Here is a 13,729-nt window from a genome sequence, read left to right on the forward strand (position 1 = left end):
AGTCTCATTGATAATCCCTCAGAAAAAACAGCAGGAATTTGATGTCACAAATCTATCTTTAACTGCTATTTTAAATTACACTCTGACTTCTATTACATTTTTACTTTCCCTTTGTTACTACCTGAAGATATATCCCTTTCCAACAAGCAGGAAAGGGTTACCCCAGTGGGCACTATATTTCTACCAAAGGAGTGTAGTAGATAAGAGACTCTGGATTCAAATCCTGACTCTATTTTTTACTCATAGGTGACCTTTGTCACATTACTTAATTTCTCTGCACCTTAGTTCCTCATTTGTAAAGGAAGGATAAAAGGGTATTAGTCTCATAAGATATTTTTTAGGAGTAGTGGACACACCTGTGATGGTTAATTTCATGAGTCAAAGTGGACAGCATTTTTGGAATAGACTAACAATCAAATCAGTGAATTTTGGGTAAAGCAGATTTCCCTCCAATGAGAGGAATTCACATGCTCTTTGCAAGGCAAAGTGAAGCAGAAGCTAGCATTCTTTGGAAGGCTAAGAGAGCCAGAAGCAGTAGGCTTCCAGATCTCTTCACAAGCTCCCCTTCATGTCATGGTGCTATACAGACTGATTCATGATTGGTCACTTCGTTCCCCAAATCCTGGGCTTTAGCCTGTGTAATGAACATATGTTCAATCCTTCAGGTGTCGTCTTTCAGGTCTTCACTCCCCCAGACCTTTCTTCATTTGTATGAGTCTTAATTCGCATATGAAACCCCTTAGTCATATAAAACTTGTAGTGTATCTTTTTGCTTATCAAGTTCAGAGTGGTAAAACATAGTGGACACTGTAGCACTGTGAATTTTTACTATTTCCAAATCACATGTTTATGAATAAATATATTTTGCCTTAAATCTGTCCTAAGAACTTCTTACTTTATTCAGTAAGATACCAGATCACACACTAAAAATGGCTTTCTTTTCTGTTAGAGGCCAAATCATCAAAGAAAGTCATGATTTGACTTCAATCCTCCCTCTTCCTGACAATATGATTTTTGTGCATGATTATAATGGAATGTCATCTACGGAGAAAGCAGACACTTTGGGTGATGGCTGAAGATTTGTCAAATTGAAGTTTCTCTTCTGTGACAAATCACTTTGGAGCATGAGAAAAGTCTGTGTTCATTTATTTTATTCAAGACAAGTTGACTCAAAAGGAGAAGAGCCCAGACCTGGAAAAGCAAATCGTCAACTGGACCGATCGGTAAAATATATCAAGGGACCCTGGAAAGTTCTTCCTCAGCAGGTAAGGCCTTTGGTATTTGTTACAGGGCAGTGCTTCCTCCACTTACCTACAGGTGATCTCAATGAGTTGTTCCTCGGATGGCAGGACATTGCAAGAGCTGCATCATTTGATTGCCACACAATAAGTCAATACACTATAACAAGGGAATGGGAAGAAAATATGAGGTATCTTTATATCTTTATTTTTTTGCAATTAGTAATATTACTATTGCTGCTTATTAATGCTGCTGTTAGAAAACAGAGGTAGCCTGTTTCTGAGTACCCCAAACTAGAGAAGGAAATTTGAATTTGAATGTCATTATGGAATCATCTTGGATTTAAAAAAAAAATGAAAAGGCAGTCTTCACCAAAATACAGTGAGCAGATCATGTCCGCAGAACTTAGCGGTAAAATACAACAATTTTTGTCCATCTTTCCTAAGATAGAAAGAATCCCATTGCTCACAATTTTGTGACAATTTAAAGAAATATGTTTTTAACCAGTTAAGAAAACAGTGTGCTTAATTTCTGAACACTACTTAATACTAAAACAAATAAACTTGGCCTTAAAAATATAATGTATATATAAAAGTATAACAGACATAACTTTATAGACTTGAATTATCACAAAATGAAACATCAGTTCAACCACCATCCAAATCAAAACATAAAATGTTACAAGGATCTGAAAGCTTCCCTCATCTTCCTTCCCATCCACCACCCACCAATTCCCTTAAAAGTAACTATTATCTCTACTTTTAGTACTATAGATTAGTTTGACCATAAGTAGAATCATACAGTATATGTTCTTTATGCTTGACTTCTTTGCTAAATATTCTGTTAGTAGAACTTACCTGTGTTGTTCCATTTAGGAACAGTTTATTTTTTAAATTGTTGTAAGTATTCCACTGTATAAATATATTACATGTTATTTATCTGCTTTAATGCTTATGGGGAAATGGTTTGTATCTAATTTAGGGCTATTATAAATAGTATCCTGGTCCTAAACTGTTATAAATTAAGTTTCTGAATGCTGATCAGAGCTGAAAATATTTTAAGTCATGTAAAGTTTTTTGAAGGTCTCAATTCATGTAAGAATACCACAGTTTCCATCTCAGTGTCCCTCAGAAACTCCATTAGCTTCAAATAAAGGAGTTTCTATGTAGTAATTTATGACATTACTTTTTAATTTGCTAGCAAAAAAAAATTAAGTGATCCTGATGGTCCAGTTTATAAGCAATTAGAGAAATCTGGCCTCACAAGGAGAGCATTAGAGAAATCATACTACTTTGTTCATGATAAAATCTCATCAGTCATCAATACAAGCCCCTTTTAATTAATTAATTTACTTATCCACAGCTCTCTACTTTAATAATATAGCAAGCACCTACTATGAAACTAACATCCAACACAAAAGGTAGAATACTGGCAATAACTTATATCTACCTATAAGTCCTACCCCAGGAAGACTGAAACCCTCCCTACCTGAGCTATCAAGTATCCTAAATACTGTGTTTTCACCTTGATTACCTTTTCACCTATGCATGGTCTCCAAAAGTATGTTTTTAAAAAGATGCTTCTAAATTTTTATAAAAATGTACAGGGTGTATTGATGTTTCAGAACTTACAGTTTCATTAAATATTATTTTCATGGACCTCTACTTAAGGCTATGATGTAATAACTGGTGTTGGGCCAGCCCTTTTGCTGTAAATATCTAAATATCAATGGAATTTTTCAGAGCACCAGAATAAATAATTTTAAACTTTATATAGAAACACAAAAGATCCCGAATAGCCAAAACAATCTTGAGTAAGAAAAACGAAGCTGAAGGTATCACACTCCCTGACTTCAGACAATACTACAAAAATACAGTAACCAAAACAGCATGGCACCAGCACAATTACAGACACATAGATCAATGGAACAGAATACAGAGTCCACAGATAACTACACACACTTATGGTCATTTAGTCTATCACAAAGAGGCAAGGGTATACAATGGAGAAAAGACAGTCTTCAATAAGTGATGCTAGGAAACCTGGACAGCTACATGTAAAAGAACATACTCTCACACCATATACTCATAAACTCAAAATGGATTAAATAATTAAATGTAAGACTGGAAACCATAAAACTCCTAGAAGAAAACATAAACAGAACACTCTCTGACATAAATCATAGCAATATTTTTTTGGATCTCTCCCTTAAGGCAAAGGAAACAAAACCAAAAATAAACAAATGGAACCTAATTAAACTTAAAAGCTTTTGCATGGCAAAGGAAATCATCTACAAAACGAAAAGACAACCTACTGAATGGGAGAAAATATTTGCAAAGGATATGACTGATAAGGGGTTAATATCCAAAATATATAAATAGCTCATATAACTCAATATGAAAAAAAAACCTATTAAAAATGGGCAAAGGAGATGAATAGATATTTTTCCAAAGAAGGCATTCAGATGGCTAACAGGCACATGAGAAGATGCTCGACATCACTAAAATCAGAGAAATGCAAATCAAAACACAATGGGATATCACCTCACAGCTATCAGAATGGCTATCATCAAAAACAGTACAAATAAAAAATGTTGGTGAGGATGTGAAAAAAAGAGAACCCTTGTACACTATTGGTTGTAATGGAAATTGACGCAGCCACTATGGAAAACGGGGATTCCTCAGAAAGCTAAAAATAGAACCACTATATAATACACCAATTCCACTCATGGGTGTATATCTAAAGAATATGAAAACACTAATTCAAAAAATTATATGCACCCCAATGTTCATAGCAGTATTATTTACAATAGCCAAGATATGGAAGCAAAATAAGTGCTCATCAAGAGATAAACAGATAAAGTACACAATACAATACTACTCAGCCATAAAAAAAGAATGAAATTTTGCCATTTGCAATAGCACAGATAGAGCTGGAGAGTTTTATACTTAGTAAAATAAGTCAGACAAAGACAAATACAACACGATAACACACATGCAGAATTTTTAAAATACAACAAACTAGTAAATATAACAAAAAAGCAGCAGACTCATAGATACAGAGAACAAACTAGTGGTTACCAGTGGGGAGAGGGAAATGACGAGGGCAATATAGGGGAATGAGGGGTACAAACTACTGTGTATAAAATATAATCAACAAGGATATAGTGGACAGCACAAGGAATACAGCTAATATTTTATAGTAACTATAAATGGGGTATAATCTATAAAAATTTTGAATAACTATACTGTACACACTGAAACTGATATAATATTGTAAATCAACTATGCCTCAATAAAAAAATTTATATATTCACACATACATACCTACACACTAGTCAAAATATTTAAGGTAACAGTTTTCAGACTGAACAGCAATACATGACCATAATCCCTGAGAGATGAGAAGCTCATCAGTAAATTCATTTTTTCCAGCTTTCTGTTCAGGGAATATTTCCTGAATGTTGCAGAGGCGGATAAATTATAAGCACACAATGGCAGTCCCACTGACCTGAGAGGGCAGACAGGAGAGTTCTGAAATGTCTGAAAACTGTCGGGGTAGGGAACTTAGGAGAGAATTACAGAGAGGAAAGAATCTAGAAGTTTGAGGGGAAGAGTTTCCAGGAAATTATTTGGCTGAGATTGGGCTGCATATGTACAGGACTAGACTCTTTGAAGCTTACCAGGAAGTAACTGCTATATGGTTAAGGGGAGAATGGAGATAAAAGAGATAAAATAGGTTAGAAGATATTGCAAATCTGGACCAACCAGAGTAAATAAATCTTGTTAATATCCTAGCCATCTAGCTGAGACACCAAAGAGACCATGCATTAGGACTAAGGACCATGCCAAACACAGATCAAAACAAGCCTCAAAAAAAAATAGCATGAGAGACAGAGTTTGGAGTTGAGTCTTGCCAAGTTTGAGACATCTGGAGGGAAACATGGACCATCAGCATAAGTATTTCATTCATACACACACACACACACACACACACACACACACACACACACACACACAAGATACTTATACCTGTAGTAAACAAATTATATGGTGGCCTTGGAATCCCTTATATATACATTGGCTAATTTAGGGATACATTGAGTAGATGGTTGATCTAATGGATATTCATTGCCTTATTTTCCATTATCCATTAATACTATTTTAGTAATACTACCCTGATATTCTTTTGAATCAATTTAAATTTGTTGGCTGAAATTTTAATCAAATTAATGCATAAGACATCCGCCTCAACCCTGGATAAGTGATTATCATCTAAGTCAGTTTAGCTGAATTCTCTGTCTCCTAAGACCTTGAATCCCAAGTGAAGTGACAGAAGTACAGAAAAATCACAGATAATTATGTCAACATTGAGGCACAAACAATAGTCCAATAATTCTAATAGCATATTCTCAAAAGTGACATAATTCTCCCATTGTTTTGTTCTTTCTGAGTCTGGTTATTTAATTTTTTGTTTTGTCTTAAGATACACTGAATCTGGAGAGACCTTCAAGAAGGCCGAGGAGTAAGATATGGAGATCACCCTCCTGCCCACCAGTACAGCAGAAATACATCTACATGTAGAACAACTCCTATAGAACACCTACTGAACGCTGGCAGAAGACCTCAGACTTCCCAAACGGCAAGAAACCACACGTACATGGGTAAGGCAAAAGAAAAAACAAAGAACAGAGACAAAATAATAGGGACAGGACCTGCACCTCTGGGAGGGAGCTGTGAAGAAGGAAAAGTTTCCACACACTAGGAAGCCCCTTCACTGGCAGAGATGGGGGGTGGCGGGGGTGGGGGGCAATTTCAAAGCAACGGATGAGAGCGCAGCAATAGGGGTGCAGAGGGCAAAACTGAGAGATTCTCGCACAAAGGATCGGTGCTGACCAGCACTCACCAGCCTGAGAGGCTGTCTGCTCACCAGCCGGGGCGGGTGGGGCCAGGGAGCTGAGGCTCCAGCTTTGGAGGTCAGATCCCAGGAAAAGGACTGGGGTTGGCTGCATGAACATAGCCTGAAGGGGTCTAGTGCGCCACAGCTAACAGGGATGGAGTCCTAGAAAAAGTCTGGAACTGCCTAAGAGGAAAGAGACCATTATTTCGGGATGTGCGAGAAGAGGGGATGCAGAGCACTGCCTAAACGAGCTGCAGAGACGGATGCGAGGCACGGCTAACAGCGCGGACCCGAGACGGGCATGAAATGCTGCTGCAGTGAACAAGAACCTGTGTGCAAGCACAGGTAACTACCCACACCACCCCTCCTTGGAGCCTGTGCAGAACATCACTGCCAGGGTCACGTGATCCAAGGACAAAGTCCCCGGGAAAACACACAGTGCGCCTCAGGCTGTTGCAATGTCCTGCTGGCCTCTGCTGCCGCAGGCTCGCCATGCATTCCATACCCCTCCCTGCCCCTGGCCTGACTGACCAAGAGCCCCCTAATCAGCTGCTCCTTTAACCCCGTCCTGTCTGGGCAAAGAACAGACGCCAGATGGCAACCTACATACAGAGGCGGGGCCAAATCCAAAGCTGAACACCAGGAGCTGTGCGAACAAAGAAGAGAAACGGAAATTTCTCCCAGGAGCCTCAGGAGCAGCGGATTATATCTCCACAATCAACTTCATATACCCTGCATCTCTGGAATACCTGAATAGACAACGAATCATCCTAAAATTGAGGTGGTGGATATTGGGAGCAACTGTAGAATTCGGATTTGCTTTCTGCATCTAATTTGTTTCTAGTTTTATGTTCATCTTAGTTTACTAATTAGAGTTTATTATCATTGGTAGATTTGTTTATTGATTTGGCTGCTCTCTTCCTTTTTTTTTTTATATATAGATATACAATTTTTTTCCTTTTTCTCTTTTTGTGAGTATCTGTATGCTTCTTTGTGTGATTTAGCATGTATAGCTTTGCTTTTACCATTTGTCCTAGGATTCTGCCTGTTTTTTTTTTCTTAGTATAGTTTTATCACCTGTTATCATTGGTGGATTTGTTTTTTGGTTTGGTTGCTCTCTTCTTTCGTTCATTCTTTTTTATGACTTTTAAATTATGTTTACATTTAATAATTTTTTTATTTTAATAACTTTATTTTCCTTTATTTTATTTTATTCATTCTTTCTTTTTTTCTCCCTTTTATTCTGACCCGTGTGGCTGACAGGGTCTTTGTGTTCCAGCCAGGTGTCACGCCTGTGCCTCTATGATGGGAAAGCCAAGTTGAGAACATCGGTCCACCAGAAACCTCTCGGCTCTATGTAATATCAAACGGTGAAATGGCTCCCAGAGATCTCCATCTCAATGCTAAGACCCAGCTCCACTCAATGACCAGCAAGCTACAGTGCTGGACACCCTATGCCAAACAACTAGCAAGACAGGAACACCACCTCAACCATTAGCAGAGAGGCTGCCTAAAATCATAATACAGTCACAAAAACCCTGAAACACACCACCAGATGCGGTGCTGCCCTCGAGAAGAAAAGACCCATCCTCATCCATCACAACACAGGCACCAGTCCCCTCCAAGAAGCCTACACAACCCACAGAACCAACCTTAGCCACTGGGGACAAACACCAAAAACAACAGGAACTACGAACCTGCAGCCTATGAAAAGAAGACCCCAAACAAAGTAGTTAAGCAAAATGAGAAGACAGAGAAACACAGAGCAGATGAAGGAGAAACATAAAAACGCACCAGACCTAATAAATGGAAAGGAAATAAGCTGTCTACCCGAAGAAGAATTCAAACTAATGATAGTAAAGATGATCCAAAATCTTGGAAATAGTATGGAGAAAATAAAGAAATGTTCAACAAGGACCTAGAAGACCTAAAGGGCAAACAAACAATGATGAACAACACAGTAAATAATATTAAAAGTTCTCTAGAAGGAATCAATAGCAGAATAACAGAGGCAGAAGAACGGATAAGTGACCTGGAAAATAAAATAGTGGAAATAACTACCGCAGAGCAGAATAAAGAAAAAAAGAATTGAGGACAGTCTCAGAGACCTCTGGGACAACAATAAACACACCAAAATTCGAATTATAGGGGTCCCAGAAGAAGAGAAAAAGAAAGGGACTCAGAAAATATTTGAAGAGATTATAGTCGAAAACATCCCTGACATGGGAAAGGAGATAGTCAATCAACTCGAGGAAGCACAGAGAGTCCCATACAGGATAAATCCAAGGAAAAACACGCCAAGACACATATTAATCAAACTATCAAATATTAAATACAAAGAAAAAATATTAAAAGCAGCAAGGGAAAAAAACATACAAGGGACTCCCCATAAGGTTAACAGCTGATCTTTCAGCAGAAACTCTGCAAGCCAGACGGGTGTGGCAGGACATATTTAAAGTGATGAAAGGGAAAAACCTACAACCAAAATTACTCTACCCAGCAAAGATCTCATTCAGATTTGATGGAGAAATTAAAACTTTTACAGACAAGCAAAAGCTAAGAGAATTCAGCACCACCAAACCAGCTTAACAACAAATGCTAAAGGAACTTCTCTAGGCAGGAACCATGAGAAGGAAAACACCTACAATAACAAACCCAAAACAATTAAGAAAATATAACTAGGAACACACATATTGATAACTACCTTAAATGTAAATGGATTAAATGCTCCAACCAAAAGATGAAGACTGGCTGAATGCATACAAAAACAAGACACATACCTATGCTGTCTAAAAGACATATACTGTCTATCAGACCTAGGGACACATACAGACTGAAAGGAAGGGGATGGAAAAACATATTCCATGCAAATGGAAATCAAAAGAAAGCAGGGGTGGCAATACTCATATCAGAGAAAATAGATTTTAAAATAAAGACTACTGCAAGAGCCAAAGAACAACACTACACAATGATCAAGGGATCAAGCTAATAAGAAGATATAACAATTGTAAATATTAATGCACCCAACATAGGAGCACCTCAATACATAAGGCAAATGCTAACAGCCAAAAAGCGGAAATCAACAGTAACACAATCACAGTAGGGGACTTTAACACCTCACTTTCACCAATGGACAGATCATCCAAAATGAAAATAAGGAAACACAAGCTTTAAATGATACATTAAACAAGATGGATTTAATTGATAGTTATAGGACATTCCATCCAAAAACAACAGAACACACTTTCTTCTCAAGTGCTCATGGGACATTCTCCAGGATAGAACATATCTTGGGTCACAAATCAAGCCTTGGTAAATTTAAGAAAATTGAAATCGTATCAAGTATCTTTTTCAACCACAATGCTGTGAGACTAGATATCAATTACAGGAAAAAATCTGTAAAAAATACAAACATATGGATGCTAAATAATACACTACTAAATAACCAAGAGATCACTGAGGAAATCAAAAAATTCCTAGAAACAAATGACAATGAAAACACGACAACCCAAAACCTATGGGATGCAAAAGCAGTTCTAAGAGGGAAGCTTACAGCAATAAAATCCTACCTCAAGAAACAAGAAACACATCAAATAAACAACATAACCTTACACCTAAAGCAATTAGAGAAAGAAGAACAAAAAAACCGCAAAGTTAGCAGAAGGAAAGAAATCATAAAAATCAGATCCGAAATAAATGAAAAAGAAATGAAGGAAATGATACCAAAGATCAATAAAACTAAACTTTGGTTCATTGAGAAGAAAGACAATATTGATAAACCATTAGGTCAGACCCACCAAGAAAAAAAGGGAGAAGACTCCAATCAATAGAATTACAAATGAAAAAGGAGAAGTAACAACTGACACTGCAGAAACACAAAGGATCAGGAGAGATTACTACAAGCAACACTATGCCAATAAAATAGACAACCTGGAAGATATGGACCAATTCTTAGAAAAGCACAACCGTCAGAGGCTGAACCATGGAGAAATAGAAAATATAAATAGACCAATCACAAGCCCTCAAATTGAAACTGTGATTAAAAATCTTCCAACAACCAAAAGTACACGAGCAGATGGCTTCACAAGCGACTTCTATCAAACATTTAGAAAAGAGCTAACACCTATCCTTCTCAAACTCTTCCAAAATATAGGAGAGGAACACTCCCGAACTCATTCTAAAAGGCCACCATCATGCTGATACCAAAACCAGACAAAGATGTCACAAAAAAAGAAAACTACAGGCCAATATCACTGAAGACCATAGATGCAAAAATCCCCAACAAAATTCTAGCAAACAAAATCCAACAGCACATTAAAAGGATCATAGATCATGATCAAGTGGGGTTTATGTCAGGAATGCAAGGATTCTTTAAATCAATCTGATAAACCATATTAACAAATTGAAGGAGAAAAACCATATGATCATCTAAATACATACAGAAAAAGCTGTCAACAAAATACAATATCCATTTATGGAAAAACCCTCCAGAAAATAGGCATAGAGGGAACTTAACATAATAAAGGCGATATTTGACAAACCCACAGCTAACATCATTCTCAATGGTGAATAACTGAAACCATTTCCTCTAAGATCAGGACCATGACAAGGTTGTCCATTCTCACCACTATTATTCAACAACATAGTTTTGGAAGTTTTAGGTGCAGCAATCAGAAAAGAATAAGAAATAAAAGAAATCCAAATCAGAGAAGAAGAATTAAAGCTGTCACTGTTTGCACATGACATGATACTATACATAGAGAATCCTAAAGATGCTACCAGAAAACTACTAGAGCTAATCAATGAATTTGGTAATGTAGCAGGATACAAAATTAATACACAGAAATCTCTTGCATTCCTACACACTAATGATGAAAAATCTGAAAGAGAAATTAAGGAAACGCACCCATTTACCATTGCAACAAAGAATAAAATACCTAAGGATTAACCTACCTAAGGAGACAAAAGACCTGTATGCAGAAAACTATAAGACACTGATGAAAGAAATTAAAGATGATATAAACAGATGGAGAGATATACCATGATCTTGGATTAGAATAATCAACACTGTGAAAAGGACTACACTACCTAAAGCAACCTACAGATTCAATGCAACCCCTATGAAACTACCAATGGCATTTTTCACAGAACTAGAACAAAAAATTTCACAATTTGTATAGAAGCCCAAAAGACCCCGAGTACCCAAAGCAATCTTGAGAAAGGAAAATGGAGCTGGAGGAATCAGGCTCCCTGACTTCAGACTATATTACAAAGCTACAGTAATCAAGACAGTATGGTACTGGCACAAAAAGAGAAAGATAGATCAATGGAACAGGATAGAAAGCCCGGAGATAAGCCCACACACATATGGTCACCTAATTTTTGATAAAGGAGACAAGAATATACAATGGAGAAAAGAAAGCCTCTTCAATAAGTGGTGCTGGGAAAACTGGACAGCTATATGTAAAAGAATGAAATTAGAACACTTCCTAACACCATACACAAAAATAAACTGAAAATGGATTAAAAACCTAAATGTAAGGCCAGACACTCTCAAACTCTTAGAGGAAAACAGGCAGAACGCTCTATGACATAAATCACAGCAAGATCCTTTTTGACCCCCTTCCTATAGAAATGGAAATAAAAACAAAAATAAACAAATGGGGCCTAATGAAACTTCAAAACTTTTGTACAGCAAAGGAAACCATAAACAGAACAAAAAGACAACCCTCAGAATGGAGAAAATATTTGCAAATGAAGCAACTAACAAAGGGTTAATCTCCAAAATTTCCAAGAAGCTCATGCAGCTCAATATCAAAAAAACAAACAACCTAATCCAAAAATGGGCAGAAGACCTAAATAGACATTTCTCCAAGAAGATATACAGATTGCCAACAAACACATGAAAGAATGCTCAACATCATTAATCATTAGAGAAATGCAAATCAAAACTACAATGAGATACCATCTCACACCGATCAGAATGGCCATCATCAAAAAATATGCAAATGGAATGAATCTTTATAATAAAGATTTATAATAAACATTTATAATACATAAATCTTTAAAATAAATATAATACAATTAATATAATACAATAATTAAATAATAAATATAATAAAATAAATATATCTTTATAATAAATTTGTGTTCACTAACAATAAATGCTGGAGGGGTTGTCAAGAAAAGGGAACCCTCTTTCACTGCTGGTGGGAATGTAAGTTGATATACCACTATGGAAAACAGTATGGAGGTTCCTTAGAAAACTAAAAATAGAACTACCATATGACCCAGCAATCCCATTACTGGGTATATACCCTGAGAAAACCATAATTGAAAAAAAGTCATGTACCACAATGTTCACTGCAGCTCTATTTACAATATCCAGGACATGGAAGCAACCTAAGTGTCCATCGACAGATGAATGGATAAAGAAGATGTGGCACATATATACAATGGAATATTACTCAGCCATAAAAAAAATGAAAATGAGTTATCTGTAGTGGGGTGGATGGACCTAGAGTCTGTCATACAGAGTGAAGTAAGTCAGAAAGAGAAAAGCAAATACTGTATGCTAACACATATATATGGAATCTACAAAAAAAAAAAATGGTTCTGAAGAACCTAGGAGCAGGACAGAAATAAAGATGCAGATGTAGAGAATGGACTTGAGGACACAGGAAGGGGGAAGGGTAAGCTGGGCCAGCGTGAGATAGTGGCACGTATATATATATACCCTACCAAATGTAAAATAGCTAGCTAGCGGGAAGCAGTACAAGGGAGATCAGTTCGGGGCTTTGTGACCACCTAGAGGGATGGGATAGGGAGGATTGGAGGGAGATGCAAGAGGGAAGAGATATGGGGATATATGGATAGCTGATTCACTCTGCTATAAAGCAGAAACTAACACACCATTGTAAAGCAATTATACTACAATAAAGATGTTAAAAAAAAAAAAAGATGTGCTGAATCTTTATAATAAATTTGTGTTCAGTAAAACAAAACAAAACAATTTTCTTATGTAGTGCTGACTTCCCTTCTGTTGCGTATAATCAAAGAACTCTGGCTTATTAGAAGTAGTACTGGAGAAGCCTTCAGAGTTTAATGTCAGACATCCCACCATTATGAGTTGTCAGTATGCATTTCTCAGGAATTAAGGGCACCCATCCCCCATCTGTCTAGGTTCCAAGTTTATGTGTGAACTATTTGGTATGCGATAGGATTTGGACTTACTCCCAATGACCCAAGAGTCTCTTGGCAACTAATTCTATACCTTTCATTTAATTTGCCTTTGGATGAGTGGTTTAAGCTCCTCAGTCTGGTCCAGATTTTGCATGTACATAATGTAACTCTGGCAGTGGGTGTAGGCATTGCTTTCACATATCTTGAAAGATAAATGGACAGGTTTAGTGTGTTACATAGGCATTTTCCAATCACAGTCTATAAGTAAACCCAAGTATAATTTCCCTGTCTTCAAAGTCTCCAGATAAAACACTCTTACAAGCACTGATTAAATTTGGACCAAGTAATAACAAGCTCTCAGAATCACTCTTACCTGTCTACCTGAAGGATGGAATTTTCAATTATATGA

The sequence above is a fragment of the Lipotes vexillifer genome, unplaced genomic scaffold (genome assembly GCF_000442215.2).
Source record: "Lipotes vexillifer unplaced genomic scaffold, Lipotes_vexillifer_v1.1 scaffold1068, whole genome shotgun sequence".
NCBI lineage: Eukaryota > Metazoa > Chordata > Mammalia > Artiodactyla > Lipotidae > Lipotes > Lipotes vexillifer.